Source organism: Choristoneura fumiferana, chromosome 2 (genome assembly GCF_025370935.1).
Source record: "Choristoneura fumiferana chromosome 2, NRCan_CFum_1, whole genome shotgun sequence".
NCBI classification, from domain to species: domain Eukaryota; kingdom Metazoa; phylum Arthropoda; class Insecta; order Lepidoptera; family Tortricidae; genus Choristoneura; species Choristoneura fumiferana.
Genome location: NC_133473.1, coordinates 9,516,501 through 9,541,407, shown reverse-complemented (window position 1 = coordinate 9,541,407; position 24,907 = coordinate 9,516,501). Strand labels below are relative to the sequence as shown.

The following is a 24,907-nucleotide window of genomic DNA, read 5'->3' as shown; positions in this document are numbered from 1 at the left end:
AGGGCGACAGCCAAAGAGGATAAGAATTAAAAATTGTTTTTTATTCAAAATACTTGCACCTTTTATTCAAAGTGCTTACATTTTGGTGATATGTTTTTATTAGTGTCCGACCGAAACACGATTTTTAGCCGAAACCGAAACCGAAATTTTTAAAGACGTATTTAAATATTCAAAATTACTGTACAAATCGTAGGGAGAAGGTATTGCAAGAATTTCTTATATCAGAACAGTTACTTTTTTTGTTAAACAAAATAAAAAACGTTTATTTTTAATCAAAATAGATATAATTAGCGGTAAATTATGAAATTTTAAACCAAATCAAATCTTTAAACTTTTAAACAAAGTTGCCTAATTAATATAATTCCTGGACAAAGTCAATTGCAAGATAAATCACAGCTTAAACATAAATCAACTTTTACATAAATTATAGTATTATCACTGTAATCAGAGATCTTTAAACAAAGTTTTAGAATAATACCTCGTGTGACAAAGTCAAACATAGCAAGAATGAATATTTTAACTTAAATTTGAAGTGGATATCTTCAACCGATTGAGCTGAAATTTTTCATGCATGTATAAATCCGATGACAATGCAATATTATTATGACGTAGAGCTGATCTGATGATGAAGTTAGATGTTGGCCATAGGAACTCTGTAATAACACGACTGCATCGATTTTGGTCTCATTTGATTCGTATTGACGACTAACTTTGGTAACCAGGGGCAAAAAGTACCGCCAGCAAAAAAGCTTGTATTAGATTTTTTTACAAAAAACTATTACTGAACTATTTGTTTTTAAAACATTGTACGGAGGTGCGGAACCCTTTATGCGCGAGGCGCTCGCACTCGCACTTGACCGATTTTTTATTGTGCCCAGTCTAAAAGTTACGACTGCAACGGGCGCCAGTTTAATATTTTAGCGAGGTTGCATACTATTTCGATAATTTAATACTCGCCGGTTTGCTGTGACTGAGTGATTTTCTTCTAAAAACGTCAAAGCGCAACTGACAATCAAATCACGAATGTAGAGTTAGAAATTAAGTAGAATTACTGACTTAGCAAAACACTCCAATATCTTTTAAAATAATGAAGGTATTCAAAAACAAATTTAATCAGCTTACTTAAAATTAAAAAATATTTTTGGGGTGTCTGAGGTTTTCATTTATTTAATTAACGCCTTCTATAGATAAATACATACTTAAATACATATTAAACATCCAAGACCCGAGAACAAACATTCGTATTATTCATACAAATATCTGCCCCGGCCGGGAATCGAACCCAGGACCTCAAGCTTCGTAGTCAGGTTCTCTAACCATTTGGCCATCCGGTCGTCTAAATTTAAACTAGCTTTAGATACTTTTGTGACGGTCGTGTCGTGTGTGTTGCGTTTTTGCTCTGTCGATAAGTAGGTATATTATATGAACATATAAATAAAAATGATCGAATAATTTCGATAAAGTAGAATATGTTAAAGCGGTGCTCAGGTGGCCGTGGCCATTAGCATGTCACAATTAAATTGATACTCCTTTGTTTTTCGCGTCCTTTTAACCAATTGCATTATTTACGTCATAAAAGCTTTTCAGTAACTCCGACCTAATTAGTTTTTGCTGGCCCTTTTATTAACATGTCGACATTAAACAAGTTCATTATGTCCTCTGGTCTATAATGCAATGACGAGTGAAAGAAAATTATATTTCTTCTAAAATTTCAAGAAATTTCCTAATACTTTACTAAGTAGGTACTTTCTCATGACAACAACACAAATTTTTGCTATACTTAATTTGTCCCTATTGGTTTAATTTATCAATTGTTAAATTTGTTAACTGCTATAGTAAGGAATCTGAACCTAACCAGCGCTGCGAAAATGTTTATCTACCATAAGCTGTAGAATGAAGCTTGACCTCGGTTGAAATTAAAAGTTTTCATCTGGAACATTTTTGTTTTTTAGATTAGGTAATTAATACATATTGCTGCACATTTGTACCTAAAACCTTAAATTCTTTAGTATTTTTAAAATACAGATAATTAAAAAACACATTTTATTTTAGCACAGATCCACAAAAATGCTTTAACCTTTTTCTAATACCATGAGAGCCATACGTATAGTACAATCATGATGAATACGCCAGATCACTGACATCACATTCCTCTGCATGTTGAAATCGACTCCTAGATACAGTACTCCGTTGATTTTATTTTAATGGACAGTTAGATTCGGTCCGCATGTTCATATGGCTCAGGACAATGAGATATTATAATGGTTGCGGTCACGCTCGCGGCGCGCGCGCACCGGAAGGGCGCGACGCGACGCCGGAAGTGCCCGCGACCCGTGACCTGCCACACGCGCTTCGATGCCTGGACGAGGCACACGTGACATATGGATCTTCTTTTTTTAATTAAAAGTGACACAAAAAACAATACACTCATTTCAGACGTGTAACAAGTGATTTCGTACCTAGGTAGCTGATTGTGCTTTTGATGTAGGTTGAATCAAGTTTTTTGTGTTTATTTTTAGGTCATTGCGAAATTTAAATTTGATTTCATATTTCGTTTTACGCACTAATATTAAAAAAGTTGATTCTCGAGTCTATCTCATGAACGAACCTGACGTTGAGAGGAGAAACGCAATCATGCCATGACGTAAAAATTATCTTTAAAAAAAGTAAAGTTTCGACACAGTCATCACAATGTTGAAAATTTACTTTCCAAAATAGTACCTTCAGCCAAATATAAATACCTATAACAGCTTTTTAATCGGATTTTTCACTTTACTGTCTCACATAACTTGACTTACCCCAACATTTATTCATCAACCAACATTAAGTACAATCGGTCCAATAGCAACAAAAGAACATGCAATCAACGTGGCCAACATCGCAATCACACGAGAAGAACAAACGGAACACACTTCACGTCTCCGAATCTATCAATAAAGCATATTAGTGTAGCAGCGACGTGGAGAGTGCTCCACGCCCGTTCTCTGAAGGACCCTCGGACCCACGAGAAGGTGAGCGACTTATTATACCACTCTATCACATTCAGGGCACACCGATAAAATGTGACTGCACTTATACAAAACTTTTTTTCGATTTATTTGTGACATCCTGTATAATTCTTGGGCAAAGTTTTATAACGACATTATTGGGCAACTTTTACGCCCAATAACATTATTTCTGAACAACCACGTACGACACTTTGCAATAGATTCAATAAATCACGACAGCTAAAAGCAATATCCACCGAAAACGTGTAACATTTTCTTGACGGAAAAATTACTAAATCAATCTTTTTCATAAATTATGTTACGTAACAAGGTGTTGAACCATTAGACAACCCGTTGGATGCCCATAATTAAACCGATAAACAAGATGACACACGCAAAATTACGTAATGAACCTCCTTAAAATTAAGTTTTCAGTCGAACAGAGTGAGCTCATGTGATCAGTGTGCTGTGCATAATGATTCGCCGGAAATATTGTTTAAAAGGCACCGTCGCGTACGCTGCTCCAAGACGCGCAACCCTTGCCCTTCCGCGACCGGCAGATTACCAACGTACACGTGTTCGCGATTCACTTATTTAGGGTGTAAAATTGAATTACTTTGGGGAACAAGTATTTGGAAAATGCTTTTAGTGATGTGGGCTGATAGATGTTTGCGGCGGTCTATTCAAAATTAATTGTATAAAGATTATGTCATATGTTTTACATTACTTACATATTGCATGAGGTTGTTGTAGTTAGTTCATTAATTTGACTATTCACGGGCTAGTCGACGCTGATCAAAGACGCGCCGCCGCTCGCCCGGAAAATTGCCCGGGCCCAATGAATATTATTAAACTCTTCAATAGTTCCTTGTACGTACTTTTATCTTGTTAAGCGAAAGCTGTAGACATACAAATCTTGAAAACTATATTTACAACTTGATGGTAAACAAACAATACTAATTACGTTTTAGAAATAGTAACGACTTTTATGCAAGAGAGTTTAAAATTTTGAGGTGTATTGTTTAATTGGGGACTACAGCCCAAATGTTCTTATTACATGTGTATATACCGCAGATGAGATGATGTTCAATAACATGCTTCACTTTGTGACCATTTTCAGTTATTTATTATTATTTTTTACATAAAACTAACCCGTAATTGACCTCTACCAGTATCAGTGGAGTAGATTAAACAACCTCTAGTAGTTTGTGTCTCTAAATAGATGAAATAAATAATTAAACATTCTCCTCATACGCCTATATAATGCTACCTACTGATGAACAGACTACCACCTATGATTTCATCATTTGACCGTCATCGCAGTTCCTGTTAGCTATTTAAAAGGGTACTTTATGTGTAAAACCACACTCGGTGAGCGATAAAAAGGCCTAGTATTAATGGTATAATTTGCTTTTATCGCGCTGGGAAAGGGCTCGTGTACCGAGGCTGGGCCGGCGCGGCACGCTCCGCCGGCCATATTTAGAGATATGTGACGATCCAGCGGATGCCCAGTGAACCGGGAGAGGATGTGAGTTATTAAGTGGTACACTTTCAGGTGATCTGTCGAGTGAGAGAATCGCGCCTCGCGCCCCCCCGCCTGCGCCCGGCTCGCTATCGGAAACACGTTGGTGCCGTGAAATTACTAAAATTAGATTTTATCTCTTTGGAGTTTAACCTGAAGTGTGACCACAGGTCTGGTGCTTTATAATTAATTAAAATTGTGAAGCTATTCACTGACAGCTAATACTAAAATTATCACCATTTAAAAGTAACACAAATTGTACAAAAATATGGTTTTTATATTTTTATCCATACCTACTAATTTTGTAATTCATTCAAAAGTACCATGTGGCACGTACCTACTATCTTGTAAAACTACCATCTAATAATGTAATGAGCATGAATTTGAATGAATAAATATGAATATGAATAAGTACTTAACTGTCTGTGTTTATCTGTTTGTTACCTATTTACATCAAAGTAAGTGAATTTCATTTGACAATGAGAAGTTAGAGAAATAAAATAGAAACCAATATACGAAAAAATGGCTGATTTCTCGCCCGATAGAGATAAAAAATTAAAGTGCACGAACGGACAGAAACGACCGCCACAAGTAACAGTCTACCGTTTTTTTATTCAATATTTCTGCACATGAATATGCTACAAAGCATCATAACGCATGCAGCTATATATCTACTTAATTTCTGATACCTACGCACGAACAAGCAACATTAACAATCCTCATTCAATAGACACCGATGCCGCATCCACGAACCATAGCAAAAATTTAGCTCAGCTTCAACTGTGATCCGTAAGCACGGTCCCGTATGCGGTTCATCCATTTGTAACGGGCCTGTGATGTTATTCATACCATATCAAACGTTTACCGAGCATTACACTGATTCCCACTGTCTGGATTTACCTGTTATCCCTCACTAGTGAGCACCGGTGTATGTTTAGCGGGTTTATGTGCGAATATGTAGATGCCTACAGGCGCCGCTCTGCTACGAGTATTATATCAGGCCGGCTTACCGTCCCGCCCGAGCGCGGGCGCGGCGAACAATTTACAATCTGCGTAGCACAGTAACTTACTTTCAACTGCAACTGGCTTAAAAATGACGTACTGTAACTAGTCATTTACGCTGAATCTAGTACGTACTAGGTACGTACGTTGGTATTTCGACTTGAAAACGTGTGGAAAGCTTATAGGACTCGTATGTCTGTGTGTCTGCTCATCTGCAACAGCCAATTAGCTCTGAAACTAGGTGAACCAATTGAGTTGAAAATTGGCACACTTATGTCGGTGACCAAAAGATAAATTCAGGTATAGGTACTTAACATGGAGACTTAGAGGGATAAATTAGAATAAAATAAAAACTTGCAAATATATCGTGAGCCATATCAATATGTTTTTGCAATGGTAAATTTTTTTTTAATAAGTACAAGCTTTTTTAGCTGACTGTGCTTTTTGTTAACTATACTTGTATTGTCACCCAAACTACATTTGCATAAGTACCAAAATTTCAAGTCGACGCCCTTACCGTTTTTATTTTAACAGATAATTCTTCTATAGTTTACTAAAAATCTTATAATACTCGTAAATGTGTGGTTTAGATATGGCGCCACTATTTAAGCAGCACATAATTATTAAAATATTTCATCGTACGGAATCATCGCCGAGAATTGCGAAACTAAAGTGGCAGTGGGCGGGGCACATTGCTCGCAGGACTGATGGCCGATGGGGTCAGAAGGTTCTCGAATGGCGTCCGCGGACCGGGAGACGAGCTGTCGGTAGGCCTCCAACAAGATGGAGCTTGGTTAAGATCGCGGGATCGCGGTGGATGCGGAAAGCACAAGACCGGTCTGAGTGGAGAGCCTTGGGGAGGCCTATGTCCAGCAGTGAACGTCTTTCGGCTGACATGATGATGATGATGATGAATCATCGCCACGCGAGTTAGACTCGCATTTATCTAGTTTTTTACTTCATACCTATGCATGCATTAATTAATTTGTGCGCGGTGCTCGCTTTTTATAGTTTGAATTTCGCTTATTTCTACCGACTAGCTTTAACTTAATTATGGCAAGCACAAAGCAAATGTGGCAGTGTATCGGAGGCTGCACCCGGAACCGAGCTCCAATGGCCGCTGTAAATCAATATCCGGTGGGCGCGCCTGTCACCGGCCTTTGCGTCACGGCGAATAAAACGCCACTAACTACTTCCAGCCACTTCCTCGGCGGAGTTCATGCGCTCTTATACACGGGAGTAAGTCTGGCTGAGATATAAGCACCATTTAAAGGAATAAATCGTGGGACTGTAAATGTTCGAGCTACTCCTAAATCAAGCAGAAAAGATCTCGTGTCTTAAGGTCAGGATAGTTTTTAACCCCCGACGCAAAAAGAGGGGTGTTTTAAGTTTAACCGCTATGTGTGTCTGTCTGTGGCACCGTAGCTCTTAAACGGGTGGACCGATATGAATGCGTTTTTTTATTATTTGAAAGCAGTTTTTTTAACATGTGTCATCAAAATTGGTTCAGCTGGTTTTGAGATATTGAGCTTTGAAGTAACAAAGTCGAAGGTTTTCCAACTTATTGTTGGTTAGGTTATAGGTTATAGAATCAAAAGCGTGGCGGCGTAACGATTCGATTCCCACTGGTTTGTCCAAATGATTTACGTGAGGTCAGTAATACAATGACAAGCAGTAGGTACATTATCTGCAAAGCGTTGCATCCAAAGACATAATTAACTCCCACTTCTTTCCTTTTTCGAATTGCCCAACTACTTATTCAGTTCAGGCCTACCTACATTTGAAGATAACATATAATTTTAAAACCATTTTAATATAAAAACACTCCGTCCGGGGACCAACTAACAGTGTTTCATTAAAAGTTTGTTATTGAGCCAAAGTTTCATTGCTTCGCAGAGTTGGAAACATGTCGGGTGAATTTTCTTACGATGTTCAATCCGTAATATCGAGCTCGAGCAAAATAACTATTAAGCTTTGATGCGAAACGCACTTGTAAGTAGACCTAATGAGTAGCAAAATGTTTACTCTAAATCTATTCCAACTTTGTAAGTAGTACCTATTCATGGCTACAGAGTATTAACGTAGTTCTTAACTGACTAGCTTACTTCGAAAGGATTGTTCTATAATAAACATTCACAGGAACCAAAAGTAAGAGATCTGATTGCAAGTTTACCTACGTCATCGATAATATAGGTAGTGCCACGAGTGTTGAAGTGAACACACACGCACAGCTAAAAACCCGCCAAGAGCATGTCGGACACGCCTGAAATAGGGTTCCGTAGCCATTACAAAAAAATTAAGTAATATTTTCATACGGATTTCGTATTTTGTACGGAATATTCCAAGTTTAGGTATATTTTATACCTTAGCCTGCTATTTACTCTTAACCTACTAATAATTCTCAAGAAAACTTAATCGTTATAGTTTGATATACTTACTACCATCCTGATTTTTTTTCAAATTTTTCCACCCACTGGTTTAGATTTTAGAAGGGGGGGGACGCTCGATTTTTATGAAAATTGTCACTTTAAAGTTGAATATTTCGCAAACAAATCACTGAATCGAAAAATCGTCGTAGCAAACCCGTAATCATTTTAAAATACCTATCCAACGATACCTCACACTATAGGGTCGGATGAGAGAAAAAAAACACCCCCACGTCTATGGAAGGTACCCTAAAAAAAATGATTTTGTGGTTTTTTTATTATACCATTTGTCGGCACAGTTTACATATATATTTGTGCAAAATTACAGCTTTCTAGCATTGATAATCCCTGAGCAAAGCCGCGGACGCACAGACAGACAGGCAGACATGGCGAAACTATAACCGTTTTTGCCATTTTGGCTACGGAACTCTAAAAAAGAACTGATTGCACAAAAGGAGAATGAATGAAATGAATGAGTAAATGTCAAAATCCTGCTGTCATTACACGGCATGTTGTAGTTGTGTGTGTAATCATTCACTTCGACTCTCGTAGAATACCTAAATTAATAACTGTTTTGGTTGTATAAGTATCACCTAGAATAAAAAAGTGTAATATAATAAAGTAAGTGAGTGCACAAGAGGCGAGGGGCATACGTCGATGTAATGAAGATTTGAGGATAATCGAAAGAGCCCCGCTCCGGCAGACGATTTATTTGCGGCGCGACCGTCCGGATAATAATGCCTTTAACAGCGCATCCGGCGGCGGCGCGTTTGCCGCGCTAGTGCACTGGCTGTTAGGGAGCAGTGGTTTAGTTGGAACTAAACCGTCATGGATTCGCACGGATGTAATTTAAAATAAAACAGAAGTGTGAAAATAAAGAGATTCTTCAATGAAACACACTCACACGTCGTTGTTGACGGGTAACACTCCTTTCCGGCCCGGATAACACCGACATGGATATACCGGCCCTGTTTTTCGTGTACATGCCCATAGAAACTGACAGGAGCTTCTATGGGAGTGCACACGAAAAACAGGGTCGGTATTTCCATCCGTATTATCCGGGCCGGGAAAGAGTGTCACCCGTTTCAATGACATCACCTGGCAACCTTCGCGGGAATCACACCTGCATGATATACTTCATCATCATCAAATACTATTAAAGATTAAGCTCTTATTAAATTGATAGCAATGACCTTATGCACACTACTACTGAGTAAATATTCAACGGTTTTGCGGTTTTTTTTCGTCATTATTACCGTTTCGGCAAATATTATTAAAAGAGATGATGCTCAGTGTAATTTTTTTATTAAAACTAAAGACAATAGGCACCGATGCTAAATCTAGCATGATCAAAATTCTTGCGACTTGTTTACTAGCAAAGCAACAGCAGGTTAACAGAGCAAACGAGGCTTGGCCACAGCATCGCCTTCAAGTCATGCTGCCCGCTTGTTGATAGACTTTCCACCTCGCAATAAGTGTTTCCTGAACATCCTCGGAGCTTAAATATATAATACCTATAGTAGTTTCTGGTAATTTTAATGTGGATGATTTCTTACTAAGAAAACCTGAAAATGATTTACTGATTGACTAAGTGTCTTATGAACAGCTAATACTAATTAAAAATAATGTTTGTCACTTATCATCGAACTATAGCAGCTGTCGCCCGCGACTCCGTTTGCGTAGAATTTGTTTATCGCAATCCCGCAGGAACTATGCAATTTTCCGGGATAAAAACTATCCTATATCCTTCACCGGGACTCAAACTATTTATATACCGAATTTCATCTGAATCGTTTCAGGGGTTTAGACGAAAAAGAATGAAAAGGTAACAAACAAACAGACTTACAAACTTTCGCATTTATAATATTAGTGGGATTAGACCGTAAGTTAGGTAAGTACTAAATTTTTTATTATTATTATTATAAAAAAAAACATTTATATACACAAATATGCGTCTTCAATTGAGTTTAGCTCGACATGTTCGACATGCCGCCGAGTCGCGTTGCTCCTAGGAAGAAGGGCTACGAATTGGCCCGAAACATGTCGAGCTAAACTCGATTTAAGACGTGAGTTATCTTTTACAGTATCATTTAATATGAGTGAGTCTCACGGTAGTTTCATGTTCACATGCAAAAAATATGCAACAGATAATTCAATAGTTCCCGGAAAGTTCCAAGCAATAACATTATATGAAATAAGCCGGTTATTCCCCGACAGCCGCGTCAATAAACATGACAAAATAGGCCCATAATAAATATGGAATAGGGTTTCCAATCAAGTCTGCTTCGCGCCCCGTCCGCTCGCTACAGAAAGATACGTAGACATGCCAAGGATTAGACAGTTTCTTTTTACCGCAAAAAAAAGCAAGTCCTGATTTTTTAATCACAATTGGCCAGAGTCTTGTTCTTGTTATAACCAAGCTTACATTTACTCACGACTTCGCTCCCGTAAATCATTAGATTGAGTTGAAATTCCAAGACTTTTCAAAATGCTCATGGGACTTCATCAACATTGTCCTGCACTGTACCGTTCATTGTGTTTGTTTATTTATTTCGTACAGTAAAAAAAATATATGTACAATACACACGTTGTATGCGAGGAACGCCAGTGCAAGATTTCATAACTTTAAACGTTTCTGCGACCTGCGATCCCGGTAAGCTAAACAATATAAGTACCAATCAGGTTTATTAATTGAATTGGCTATAGGTACTCTGACTGCCCGTCTACACATAGGTACAGTCGAGGAAACTGAATCACGTTCCAGGGTGGAACCTCTTCATAATCAATTTCGCTATGATGTTAGTTTTATCTTATTCGCAACCAAGTCGTATGCCCCCGGTCGGTCTTTCACCTTGAATTTGATATTTCAATCCACATTTCTTTGCCAATCTAGCCAAATAATACGTCAAATTATATCACGTAAAAGGGGATTTAAAAATGCTATAGCTCCTACGAAACCGTAGCCACGTAGCAGTTCGTAGCGTTCGTAGCGCTACGCGGGCGCGGGCCCTGCATACCTGCCGCATAATATAGACAACGCCCGACCGACGCCTTCAGGACAAATTTTTAAATTGCCTCGTAGCCTCGTAGCCGCGCTGCATTCGATAATGCACTAAGTAAACCTAATACCTAGGAATAAATAATCCTAATACTAACAAAAAAATACGTGCAAATGTATGTACGGTCAAGAATTAATGAGTCACCATGGATCATTTTCAAAGGAAAAGTCATTACGATTTTCCTTGTTAATTAATGCGATGTCACTATGACGTTTACTGTGAAACGGTTCCATGGTGGTTGTGGCTCATGAATTAAAGTCCTTGACCGTACAGTCAAGTGCAAAGATATCGACACGGCCAAAGTTACAAAAATATGTACTTGTACACGGCTTTATGCACTTAACATTAAGATCGTGTATACATATTTTTGTAACTTTGACCGTGTCAATATCATTGCTCTTGACTGTACTACTCTTGCTTGTGACGCCGAAAAACACGGTATAAAAAAAACAGACGGGTCTTGCATGGAAGTTACATTAAATACTTAAGACATGTAACTTATTTTACTAAGGGCCTATGCATACACATTGCATATTTTTAAATGTTTACAGCGCCGCCAATTTTCAAAACCTAGTTCAAAAATGACTGAGGCTGAGATTTTTGCTGCGCGTCGTATGCGCCTAAAAAATAGTGAGCTCTGACTCTACCGCCGTTCAGCATATTTAACGCAAGTCAATTCATAGATAGTTATGTTCATTTTATTCACGTAGACTTGGTTATAGTTGGTTAAGTTTTTTTTTAAAACAAAAGTGTCAAAAGTCAAAAACTCAATGTGTTTTATTTGTGAAACATAGGTGATGGCTGCATAAATACAGAGATGTTTGAAAATTAAACTATTTGAACATTTTTATTAATAGATTGTTTAGATGACGAACTACTCGTCACTATTAAATTGTCGCGTACTATTAAATTGAGCAAATATATGAACCAATAGGTACAAGTAAAGCCTAACACTAACCAGTTGTATCTATTTTACAGCCAAAGTTGTATTCACAGCGGAAATAATGCCGAATGGACCAGATATGGTAACTACATCAAGATACGAAACTTGCCGACTCCGTATCAGGAAAACGGAGTCAATGACGGCCTACATTACTAAATTGTATATATGCAAACTACGGGAGCACTCTGAATTGCTATATAGCCTTTAATTTTACCCTAAACTTCAAAGTTGTGTTATGAAGTTCCCTCTGCGATGTTCACGAATAACTTCGACAAAAGGGGTTTGGTCCGTAATCTATCTCTTTCTAAAAAGTCAGTAATGGACCCGGACTCTCACGAAGTCACAAATGTCTAGTCCAGGCGTTTTCAACCTTTAGGTTTTAACGGCACACTTTTCGTTCATCAATGTTTCACCGCACGCCAGTATAAAATAGCTAAGTGCGAGTCGGACTGGCGTGTAGAGTACCTAAAGGGTTCCGTACAGTATACCCATAATAAGTATAACATAACGGACAGCGGAGGCTTATTAATAGGGTCTCGTTGACACCTTTTGTACGAATCGCATACACTTCGCGGCGATCGCGGCACACCTGAAAACATACGCGGCACACCGGTTGAAAACCTCTGGTCTACTCCATGGTAAGGGGTGGCGTTGCACTCGCCCGATTTTTGTCTTTTTTTACCCGACTGCCCGAAGGAGGGTTATGTTTTTGTAGAAATTAAACAACCAAGCACAAACGGTTTTTTTTAACTAGGGAAGTAATCCCCTTTAGTACTTAACTGGAGTCTAGAATACCCATTAAAGGTCCGTAAAAAATGTATTTATTAAGATAAGATTCTGTGGTGGCCAAAGCAATCAAATAGCTTGACTTTATGAAAATCTCTATAAACCTGTGTTTTCTGTTTGCTTACTATGTGTTGGTGTTCAATAAAGAGTCGTTGTATTGTATTGTATTGTACTGTTATCAATACATAATATACAAGGTATTAATTAAACAACTCAAAACCAGAAAGTTGTTTGCTCAGAATAGAGAGTAGAATCCAATAGACTATGTTTTAAATTAGGTTGTGTTTGTGTTTTTGAATCCCTTTTTTATTGTGCCCAGTCTAAAAGTTACGAGTGCAACAGGCGCCAATTAAATATTTTAGCGAGGTTGCATACCATTTCGATAAATGTGTGAATTTCTTCTAAAAACGTCAAAGCGCAACTGACAAATACATATTATGAGTGTAGAATTAGACATGAAGTAGAATTACTATAATAATAAATATCACGGGACAATTCACACCAATTGACCTAGTCCCAAAGTAAGCTTAGCAAAGCTTGTGTTATGGGTACTAAGCAACGGATAAATATAATTATATAGATAGATACATACTTAAATACATATTAAACACCCAAGACCCGAGAACAAACATTCGTATTTTTCATACAAATATCTGCCCCGACACGGGAATCGAGCCCGGGACCTCAAGCTTTGTGGTCAGGTTTTCTAACCACTAGGCCATCTGGTCGTCTATTAATGACTTAGCAAACACACACAAATATATTTTAGAATAATGAAGGTATTCAAAAATAAAAGCAATCAATTAACTTAAAATGAAAAAATACTTTTGGGGTGTCTGAGGTTTTCAGTTATTTAATTAACACCTTGTATATATAAGTAAATACATTGTATTTACGTCCACTGTATTTAATATAATTATGTCAATGCCACAACAATAATATGCCTAATACAGCTTTATAATTGCGGATGGGGATTAAAAATAGTATTGCAATAACAATAATTTTCATACTATTTACCCCAAAGTTCGTTTGCTACTGAATAGAAAGCCATTTATTTGCACAAATATTTGTATGCATATTTACATAATTCTAGCTCGCCGGTTGATTCCGTGCTAGCTCCCTTATACACAAAATGAGCGTATCCCAAGATCCCACTTACAAATTGAACGCGTTGCAGTCCTATTCTGATTAAATTGTTAAATAATTGCAGTTATATTAAATACGTATAAAATAACAGGAAAAAATATAAAGGAAATTTAGATTTGTTTTTATTTGTCATCTGGAAAACGGGGTAATGGTATCTATGGTTTGATAACATCTTGTCTTAAAATTTGTTTTTCTACCTTCGAGCAAAGCAAATCAAATTTAAACAATATTATAGTGTGTTGTGGTTGTGATTGAATTTTATTGTAAAGTAACATTTGTTTTATTTAATGTTTACTTGATTAGATTGAAAACTTAGATGTTTATTCTTTTCTCCCCGCCTCGTGCAAAAGTAAACTGTTTTAAAATATCTTTGTTGTTTTTTTGCAAATAACTATAAAAATGTGCCTAATATAAGACATGTACTAAAAGAGTGTTATATTGATTGCCTAATTATAACTGTATTATTATACATTTTAATATACCTGCCTGACTTGCTGTCTGTCTCAGACTGCCTCACTCATCATCGCCCAAACCCCCTTTCCAAAACTTCAAGACCTAAATTTTAATTGAAATTTAGCAAGATTGGGTTTTTGGAATCTTTTTGTATTTTTTATTTCAATTCCAAATTTTTGTTTCTTTCACGGTCATGCCGTAAAACCCATATCGAAAATACAAACTGAAATATAGATGCCCCACCAGCGGTGGTAGAGCGGTATAGCACGCGGCACGGAATGTAGAGAACCTGGGTTCGATTCCTAGGGCTGGTCTTATTTTTCTGGTTTTTCTGTGCATCTATATTTCAGTTTGTATTTTCGATATGAAATTTAGCATAAGTACACAAAGAATATTTACCTAAGTTTTTCCACGGGTAAAGGAATCTTACAAGGTAAAGCCGCGGACGTAAGCTAATTCAATGAAATAGTTTGTAACTAGTAGCTCTGCGAGCTGTAGACTTTGCGAATGTGTCTTGCATAGTTTACGCGCACCTTAAAACCGCTATGGTTACGCAATTTCGAAAAAAAAAACAAGAACTTAAACAACAAAATAATTCAATTCAATAGTATAATCAAAGTATAATTGTCGATCCTGCTCACAAAATTTCTCGAAAATTGATTGAAATATGTCACACAGACAGTAGAACAGACATCCGAACGAATACATACACGACACACATATACGGATACGAAAACATTTTTTGCCAAAGTCAAACCCGTTGGCTGAACGCGTACACTCGGTTAAAACTTGCTTTTTTTAATTATATGTTTATTTCTAATTGAAAGTTAATTGTTTTAGGAGCGTCGCGCAATGCGTGGAATAGGTAGCTGCGGCCCATGGGACTGGCGGCCGAATGGAACGCGCATACTAATTCGTGGCCGTTCGTGGAACATTCAAATAGCAGCCGAGCCAGGCTTACGGGGGATATGTGAGACGGGACCCAAGATTTAGTTTACAACTTAGATTACGACCGGCTCCTCCCGTGGTCAAGAATTAAACAAGTAATCTAATGGCTAGTACGTGACGCGCCCAGACCTACGCACGGACGGGTTTCAATTTGTAACACACGTCAGGGGGTGCTCGTGTTATATATGATTGACACGATCGTTTAAAATTATTACAAGAAATGTATAATTTATAAATCGTAATTAAGGTAAACGTCCGAGTGCTTGACACGCTAATTCCCAATAGACGAAACCCTGCTGTCATAAGATTAAAGATGCCAACTACTGGGACAGTGACGAGCGATAGTAAGTTTACCTTATAAGGTAAAATTTATATTGGATTGAGAAGGCATAATAACATTTTTTATTTTGAGAAGACTTGATGACTTTTTCTCTGTATTAAGTAAATAAAAATGTCATTAACACCTTAATCAAGGTTAAAATAAAATTAATTCAATAAATAAAGCATATTTTGTTGGTTGAGACAGTACAGGTATCGTAAAAATCACTCTCCTTAATGACTCATAAAAGTTCAGGTAAACATTTTTTTTTATTTTTACCTACACTGTACAAAAAATAATCTTTATTACCTAATAAAATAAACACAAGTTTTTGTTACAAAATCTAAGCATGTAACTTGGACGGGAAAAGTCCACAAAATAATAATTCATTCATTGCTAAGGAAATACTAAATTTCACCTCGAGCAATTAACAAAAAAGCTGTCCCAAGAATAAATTAACAATTTAATTCCATCCCACTCCTAGCGGTAAACAAATAATTAGAATTGTAAAGTAGGTAATTCGTAATCCGACAAATCCACCGACTCCACTGTTTCTTTTTCAGCACAAAATATCAGCTTTATGAATCAGAATTAACTTAATGAATGTCTTGCAGCCACGTACTTTTACGCTTAATCCTTATCATATTTAGTATATCTTCCTACACCCCGCAGATTAATTAACTTCTAGCCTGCCAAATAAGGTTCGTTATAATCTTTGGAGCGTTCATGTTTTGTGGAAATTTATATCAAAATGTATAGCTAATTGTTAAATCACAGCGTCGATTTATAAAACTCAATCAATATGAGTATGGATATTTGTTGATTATGTATATTAAGCCTTAAAAAGTTTCAGAAGCTCTACCTGTTGCACGAACGTTCGGTCTTTAGCGTACATCCTCACCGATTTGGTCATTTTCTTTTCCATGCATTTACGTTTCAGATTAAAAGACCCGATGAGCAAGCCGCCCTGCAAGCTCGGGATTTCTCGGGAAGCGTCGGGAGGTTCGCCGGAAGCATTGGACTATGATTGGCTGGCTCGGAGCTGGGGTGAGTTATGACGCGTTGGAGGGAAGTTTTCGCGCTGGAAAATCAGTTGTAGTCGCGGGGTTGAGCGGCACGGCCGCGCTTGGGGCCACGCGATCCAGCGCCTGCCGCCTCGAGGGTAAGTGAACATTTTATTTGATTAAAAAGCAATTTCTTCGGTGTTCTCGTGAATATACTTACGCGTAAAACAGTTTAATTCTATCGAAAATAATATAGTCCTGCGGAATTAGGTTTAATTTTAACGTCGCTTGTGAGCTATAGGTACGACGAGAATAGCGCAAAGTTTGGAGTTATCAAATTATAGTTTAAATTAATACTCATTTGTTTAGTTTGCTTAGTGCCGTATGCAGTAAAAAAACCGTCGCAATAAACCGTTAGTCGAACGTTTAACAGTTATAAATTTCATTATCAAAAAAAAAACTTTGTCAAAATGTTAAAAATCATTGATAAAAAAGACCAAACCATTTACTCGAATAAAGCACAGGGACATTAATAAACCGATGATGAGTCAGCTCGTATAGGCTGTTGATATCCCATTATACGTATTTGATTGATACGTAAATATTATGATGTATTTACAGACGATTGAATACAGGCCCAAGTCAGGGCTCGGTTGATGTTTTACTCAACGCTGGTTGTATTAAATTTGGATGGAACATTAATCTTCAAAGGATTGTAATTTGGGCGGGAGCCGCGTAGCCGGATCATCTATGAACAGCCGTCCTCGCCCGACCTTTTACCACTCGCGGCTTAGTATCTCGCAAATATGGAAATGTATTTAGAATTCGGATTTCAATTGGATCTTTTTGAAATAAATATGGTCAAGTGGAAGTCGCACTCGCACACAAAGGTTCCACACCACCGTACACATGCATTTTTTTATGATCGAACTAAAACACTGAAGTAAACAAATGTATTGTATTTTATTACAATTTTTAGTCCCTTTTAATTTTAAATTTACATAAAACGCTTTTTTTTAACCTTTTCTTGCTAAAAATGTAGAACCAAAGTTTAGTTGCGGACTTTAAAAAAGCATCATAAATTATACTGTTTTACCTCGTTATTATTTAGGTATCTTAATTATGGTATTAGTTATCTTTTAAACAGTAAGGGTGTGTCTTGAAGGGTGTGTCAGCACTAGTGTCTTGAAGAAATTAACTTCATTTAACCTGTTGAATTTCCTTAAAATTAACAAAATTCAAAAATAACACGGTTTTGTATTATTTCTAAAATTCGAATATGCTTATGTACCTGATATGGTTTAAATGATACGACCCTGTTACAGATGAACAGACAGTGGATCCTTAACATACAAGTAAATTCATTTCTACTTTAAATTTTTGCATTGTAACTTACAACTATGTACTTCTTATCATTTTGTTTTCTTTGCGCTCATACTTGCAGGTCACCATATCTTTCTTGCCGCTTTTCTTGCCCATTAAAAGCAGTAGTTAAGTATATTAAAAATAAACGTTTTCATAATATTAAAATAAATACGCCACCCGTATACATTCCTTTGCGGAACCCACGCTGCTCTTCTAATGAACTGACCCACACATTTCCAATGTTAATGTACAAATATTTATTACTCTGCACGATTAAGTCTACGCGTAGTGAATCCTGTAACTAGAAACCAGGGTTTTTTTACAGCGTAAGTATACCTATACCAAGGTAAACATTATATCTACCAATATATTTTTGTTTAAGGAACAAAACAAAACGAAAACAACATCTTGTCCTTGCAAAATAAGAGTTTTGTAAATATTTGACATAAAAACAAAACCGAATACTTTTATTTATTAAAAATTACCGAATACTTTTATTAATTAAAAAAAATATAAAACAAAAAATTTAACCGACTACAAATAATCATGAAAATAATTTTCTACCAGTCTGAAGTCGGTGCCTCACACGTGCCAGCAGGAGTGGACCTATAGTCGTCTATCTCACCTACATACTTTTTTTTTTTTTATTCGACTGGATGGCAAACGAGCATGTGGGTCTCCTGATGGTAAGAGATCACCACCGCCCATAGACAACTGCAACGCCAGGGTATTGCAGATGCGTTGCCAACCTAGAGGCCTAAGATGGAATACCTCAAGGTATACTATACCTATATTGGGCTTCAATTACTGCTGCTGGCTCGTGCTGAGGCACCGACTTCAGACTTTTAGAAAATTATTTTCATGGTTTTTTCTAGTTAGTTCAATTTTTTGTGATAATTTTTTTTTCATTCTTTTTTGTGTAATTATCTAAGATACAATAGTTTAATGTCAACTGCTACTCACCTTTTACAGAAGATTCCTTTTTCGATGCAGAGACGTTCATTATTCAGGAGTCCTGTTGCTTCACCATTCGTTCCATTTCACCATATGCATTACGATAAGCATAAATTGCTTAGGCACTGTGTTATAGTAGTTATAGTAATTGAAATTCAACCCGTGAACTATTTGTTATTGAGTAGTAGCTCCGTTGGTCAAATGTGATCTTCATCATCAGTTCCACTTCACCAAATGATGATTTTCAAGAGCAAATGCACGAGTTACTACTAAATATATTCAACTTACCATAGGTGTCCCTACAATATTTAAAGAATTCCCTCGATTTCCTTAGGATCCAACAGATCCTTTTTTTATTCGGTTTATAAATGACGGAGTGATGGGGTAACAAATATGTATATTTATTTATTATATATTATATATATATATATATATATATATATATTAAGCTGTATTTTTTATTCACTCGGACAAAATTAATAGAATTCATCGGAATACTAACGAATTAATAACATCGGATAAATGGCTAAGATTTATGTTGGATAGATTTGAAAATTTCAGATGATTGTTATTCAGGTTAACTTTATATTTGTATATTTTTTATAGTGAGGGACCAAGTTTTTTTACTATCTAGATATATAACTTACCCGGGCTAAACGTTACCCGGTATCTAACGGCCGGTACATACGATTATAACTAGTACGAGTACAAGCTATGCTTGAGACTGGGTCAAATGGATATTGGTAATTCTACCATGATTTTTTTAAATATAACTTATTTATTTGTTTATCCTGAGTTCAAAGCAAGGACAGTGCGGCCGTACTCGTAATGTGCTCACCAAATCATCAAGCCCGGAACACACAACAAAGGCTTTTCAGCGGCCCAGTCATCTAGTAATGAAACAAGCACTCGGGGACGCCACTCTCCGTGTTCACTGTTCACTCAACAATCACGTTTCTGAGGCTAGTTTTTTCCATGACGTTGAAATGTGGATAATCCACATGGGAAGAATTTAGTTGTCTTGCTTTTAAAAACAAGGTAATTGATCAAAGCTGTATAGGTATCTTCAAAGCTAGAGAGGCTTTTAGGTACTGAACCAGTGAGATACACCTTTGACCTCATCTGCACTTGTCATCTGGTGAGATAGGGGTCATGCGTCAGTTTTATAAAAAAAAAACTGGTTTGGAATAAATAATTAGTCTTAAAAGAAAATGAAAAACTCTGTAAGTACTTACGAAATTGGGGATAAATGCTTGTACTTACGTGATAAAATTGAGATACAAGTACACAAAATATTACATTCTTCGAAATGTATATAAGTACGATAAGAACATTAAACCATCCACATAAAAACCTGATTTCAAATAAAAAAAACCGCATTCAAATCAGTCCACCCATTTAAGAGCTACAGTGCCACAGACAGACAGATAGACACACATAGCGGTCAAACTTATAACCCCTCTTTTTGTGTCGGGGGTTAAAAACACGCTTCAATACTTCCCTCATACGAACTGCTTACGATGTGTGATTACTTTGGACTTACCTAATAATCGTCTATCTTTAAAAACTTTGTAATGCTAACATGCACATAAAATCTATCTACTACTATACGGTGTGAAGTACTTGTTTGCAACCAATATTAGTCACATCCGATTGGTGTCGCTACAATCTCTATTTACTTTTTAATGAGTTTCCACGATCCTCCCGACTTCTGTGATTTGAAGTCAATCAAACTTTTTCGAGTTCCAACGGCCAAATAAAATAACGAAGGTAATTTTATATCTTCCCTTTCAAAACAAATTAAATCATGTTTAGGTAATATTACGTTTCTTCCTTAAAAATTAGCTTAGATGCGTGTATATTTTCTTTGCAAGTTAACGAACGATTGAAGATATGGATATGACTTATGATAACAACTAAACAGCTTAACTAACCATTATTATAAATTATCCCTGAGAAAGGTCAGACTGTTCCCGACTTATTTAGGTACAATCATCAATTGAGCCCCTTAATTTTTTAGTTATTTCAAAGGTATTAAGATAAGGTAAGGTATTAAAGTAAGGTAAGGTAGGTATCAAGTAGAGAGGCAGGAGCATGCTCTCGACAGGGACGAATGTCGGAATAACCTAACCAACAAAAAGTTGGAAAACCAACGACTTTGTCACTTCAAACTTCAATATCTCAAAAATGGCTGAACCGGTTTTGATAAAACATGTCTAAGAACCATCGCTAGAAAACTTGCTTTCAATTAATACGCATTCAACTCGGTCACCCGTTCAAGAGCTACGGTGCCACAGACAGACAGACAGACACGCACACAGACACACAGACGGTTTACTAATGTTTCGGCGAATAACGTTTGGCAACCTGTTTCATTTCGCAACTTTTCATTTCCCAACTGTTTAATATTTCTGAAACTGTAAATATTTCAGGATTTTTATAAAACTAACCTAACCTAACCTAAAGAGTTCTACACGATGGCCCTGAAATAAATCCTGAAATATTTACAGTTTTAGAGTTTGTGAAATGAAAAGTTGCGAAATGAAACAGGTTGCCAAACGTTACGTTGCGAAAAGGCAGTACTCGCACACAGACATAGCGGTCAAACTTATAACACCCCTCTTTTTGCGGCGGGGGTTAAAAATAGAAAAAAATATCGTATGAAGATAAAGCCTTATGTGGCTTAAGTTCCATACAAAACATTTTTTCGTTTCTCATGCTCGTAAAGTAAGTATTTATGCTGGATATAGGCGAAATAAAATTACTTTTTATCCTCTAGAGCATAAAGTAAAAATCTTCGTCTAAGACCAAGATAATCAGGTGTCAACAGCCACGAACAAAAAAGTTTCTATATATTTCTGATATCTTTGTGTTTCCACTATTGCTATTTAATCTCCTCTCAATCGAAGTGAAAAGCAGAGTGTAAAATTCGAGCATTAAACCTATTTTCCCCTCGATGTGTCTATCCACCCTCGCCATACCAACTCGGGAGGCTATATGAACGCCTCGGGTAAAATGGCTCGTTTTATGCTTTCGTTGTATTTTTCGAATAAAAATATTTTTCCACTTTTATCGTACTAGTTATCAGCCTTAGGGTTAAATTACAGTACCTACAAGATTTTATAACATTATGTACCTATGGGCGATTAACAATCGATTCCCAGAGATAAGACCAAGTTAGATCGATTTTTCATCCCCAAAAACCCCTATATTGTATACCAATCCAATTTATGACAAGCGTAAACAAAGACGCCTTTAACCCGACCATAGACATTTAGTGATGTGAAAACCTAGAACCTATCGCAAAATAATTAATACTACTTCATTTAATTCCAAAGACTGTTTATTCAATTATAAAAGCAGTAAATATTTTTTAATTTTACGGTAAATAAATAATAATCGCTTAGTCAATCGAGTATTAATCGATTTTTAAAATGTCAAATGTTCCACCACCTCTACGCTAGTTTATGCTACTACAGATTATACACGAGTTTCATTCAAGAACTAACGTCAGATTTTGACAAAGATTATTGAAATGAAAAATAAATATTGAAATCAAGTGAATTTTGGTGAAAAAAATGATTAGACATCTAGTTAAAAGGCACGAATTATAGATAAATATGTTATTGATTCGATCCAGTGGGTGTTTATACAAGAATTTTGATGAAATCGGTTTGTTTACACTTTTAATAAACTGGACAGGCATGACGTATAAATACCAAATTTCATCGAAATCGTTGGAGCCGTTTTCGAGATCCCCGAAACATATGTATTTATACATATTTATACAAGAATTGCTCGTTTAAAGGTATTAGATATTAGATCTCTACCGTAAAGCAAATAGCGGTCTAAGCTATATTCTGGTGCATGCATGGGCTTGATTGATCGAATTACCTGCAGCAGGCTATTGTCACCACGTGCGCGGCAGCAGGCAGCAGGCGCGCCTTGACGTGAATAGGCCGCCACGCTGGTGTCACATTCTAGTTCGATCTCTCACGATTCCATAACTTCGACGTTTCGCTCGCTAGCTCTGACTACAAAATGAGCGCAGCGACGGTCATGTCAGCTTTGTGCTAACAGTCGTTTGAATCTCTCTGTCTTTATTATTATGCCAACTCGGATAGTTTCCTTTAACATTACTAAGTATTAAGATAAACCGTAATAAATGCTTGATTGTATAGTGAATAAATTATACATTGTTCAATTAAATTTATTCAAAAGCCCGAATTTATTAAATCAAAATTAATTCAAAATATAAGTACATCTATTAACACAGCTTCAAACCGTACTCGTATGTTTGTTAACATCTCAATTACATTAATAAAATATTACATTAAAATTGAATTTACATTTATTAATTTTATTAGAATAAATGGGTGAAGACCAAAAAGTTGGACACCTTAACGCAGGTAGTTTAAATTACTATTAATTAGGTTAGGTACCACATTTCTTAATTATTTTATTTATTTGAATTAATTTCAAGTGTTTAGACGACCAGGTGGCCTAGTGGTTAGAGAACCTGACTACGAAGCTTGAGGTCCCGGGTTCGATCCCCGTGTCGGGGCAGATATTTGTATGAAAAATACGAATGTTTGTTCTCGGGTCTTGGGTGTTTAATATGTATTTAAGTATGGTATCTATCTATATAATTATATTTATCCGATGCTTAGTACCCATAACACAAGCTTTGCTAAGCTTACTTTGGGACTAGGTCAATTGGTGTGAATTGTCCCGTGATATTTATATATTTTATATATTTTATAAGTGTATTTAAACATAGAGCTCCATTCTATGTAGGTACCTATTACCCATATAAGAAGCTACGCAAACGCTTCTAAACACAAAACACAATTTTCGCGTTGTATGTTCTGGCTACAAAAGTTAATAATTCAAACCAATACTCGAACTGGACTACGGGTGAGATTTAAAGTCAATGTAGGCATTCCCGAGAGAGTCGCGTATGATGACAATCTCACTGGATGCTAGACAAACGTATTATAGATCGACAAGCGATTCGAACCCCTTAAACCTAACCATAACGAAATTCTAATCCTAGCCATGTCGTAATCAAAATAATTCCATTTTAGAACGGCATCTTAAACTAGCACATAGCTTAACGAGTAACTAAGAACTCCCCTAAGGGCTAATAATTACGTAGCCGGGTTCGCCGGTCGGCCTCGGTTACATTTTATAAAGTCCGCAGACGAAATAACGATTATGAGCGTTCGCGGGCGAGCGGGCGGCTTACCACCGACCGCTTAACTTTGTAAGTCTGCCACAATTACTTCTAGGTTCACTTAATAAGACGATGCGCTGAGAGAAACATTTAGAGGATTTTTAAGATGTTATGTCGCAATGGTCGGCCGCACGAGCGCGCTCGGCTTTAATCCCGAGCAATGAACGTAACCATGCGTGCTTTTATTGGATTGCTTAACCAAAAATATTACCATTGGAGCTTTTACCTGGTGCAGTGCTCGTTATGTGAATGGTAAAACAATTTACGCAGCTTTGTTAAAAAATAGTTATATCGGCAGTTTACGTTTATTTTAAAACCAATTATGGATTATTCGGCGGAAGTTTTAGGTAGGTATTCGCCGTTTCTACTTAGAGATTGAGATCTGATACTAAGATTTTCGCCTCTAGTCAGGTCGGAGTGCACCGCTGATTGTCTAGAAGCGGTCGCGATAACGAGCTAGTCGCGCGCCCCTTTGTATTGTTTGTCGCCGCCACCCGAACCCTATCCAATTGCACTTTACTTTGATGACCTAAAGTCTCTTGAATTATTCTTAAACAGTCTTATTTATAAAGTTTACTTATTGTTAGATATCAAAATAAAACTTGAATGAGATACTTTGTTCTTTATTATTTTAATGTAAGCCTATGTACCTATCTCGTAAGGCCCAGCATACTTAGAAAATATGTATAAAGCAAATGTCATCTTTCTTGATTGACCTTACGAGGACAACTTTGGTATCTTTTCCGGTTTAGGTTAT

General features: G+C 36.7%; 1 long non-coding RNA gene across 1 annotated transcript; it reads left to right on the top strand.

Moving 5' to 3' along the window:
• The first annotated feature begins 2,365 nt into the window (after window positions 1-2,365).
• On the top strand, window positions 2,366-4,836 carry LOC141445496 (uncharacterized). The gene is made up of 3 exons (XR_012453326.1): window positions 2,366-2,484; window positions 2,846-3,011; window positions 4,543-4,836. It is a non-coding gene; the product is annotated as an uncharacterized lncRNA (long non-coding RNA).
• The last annotated feature ends 20,071 nt before the right edge of the window (window positions 4,837-24,907 follow it).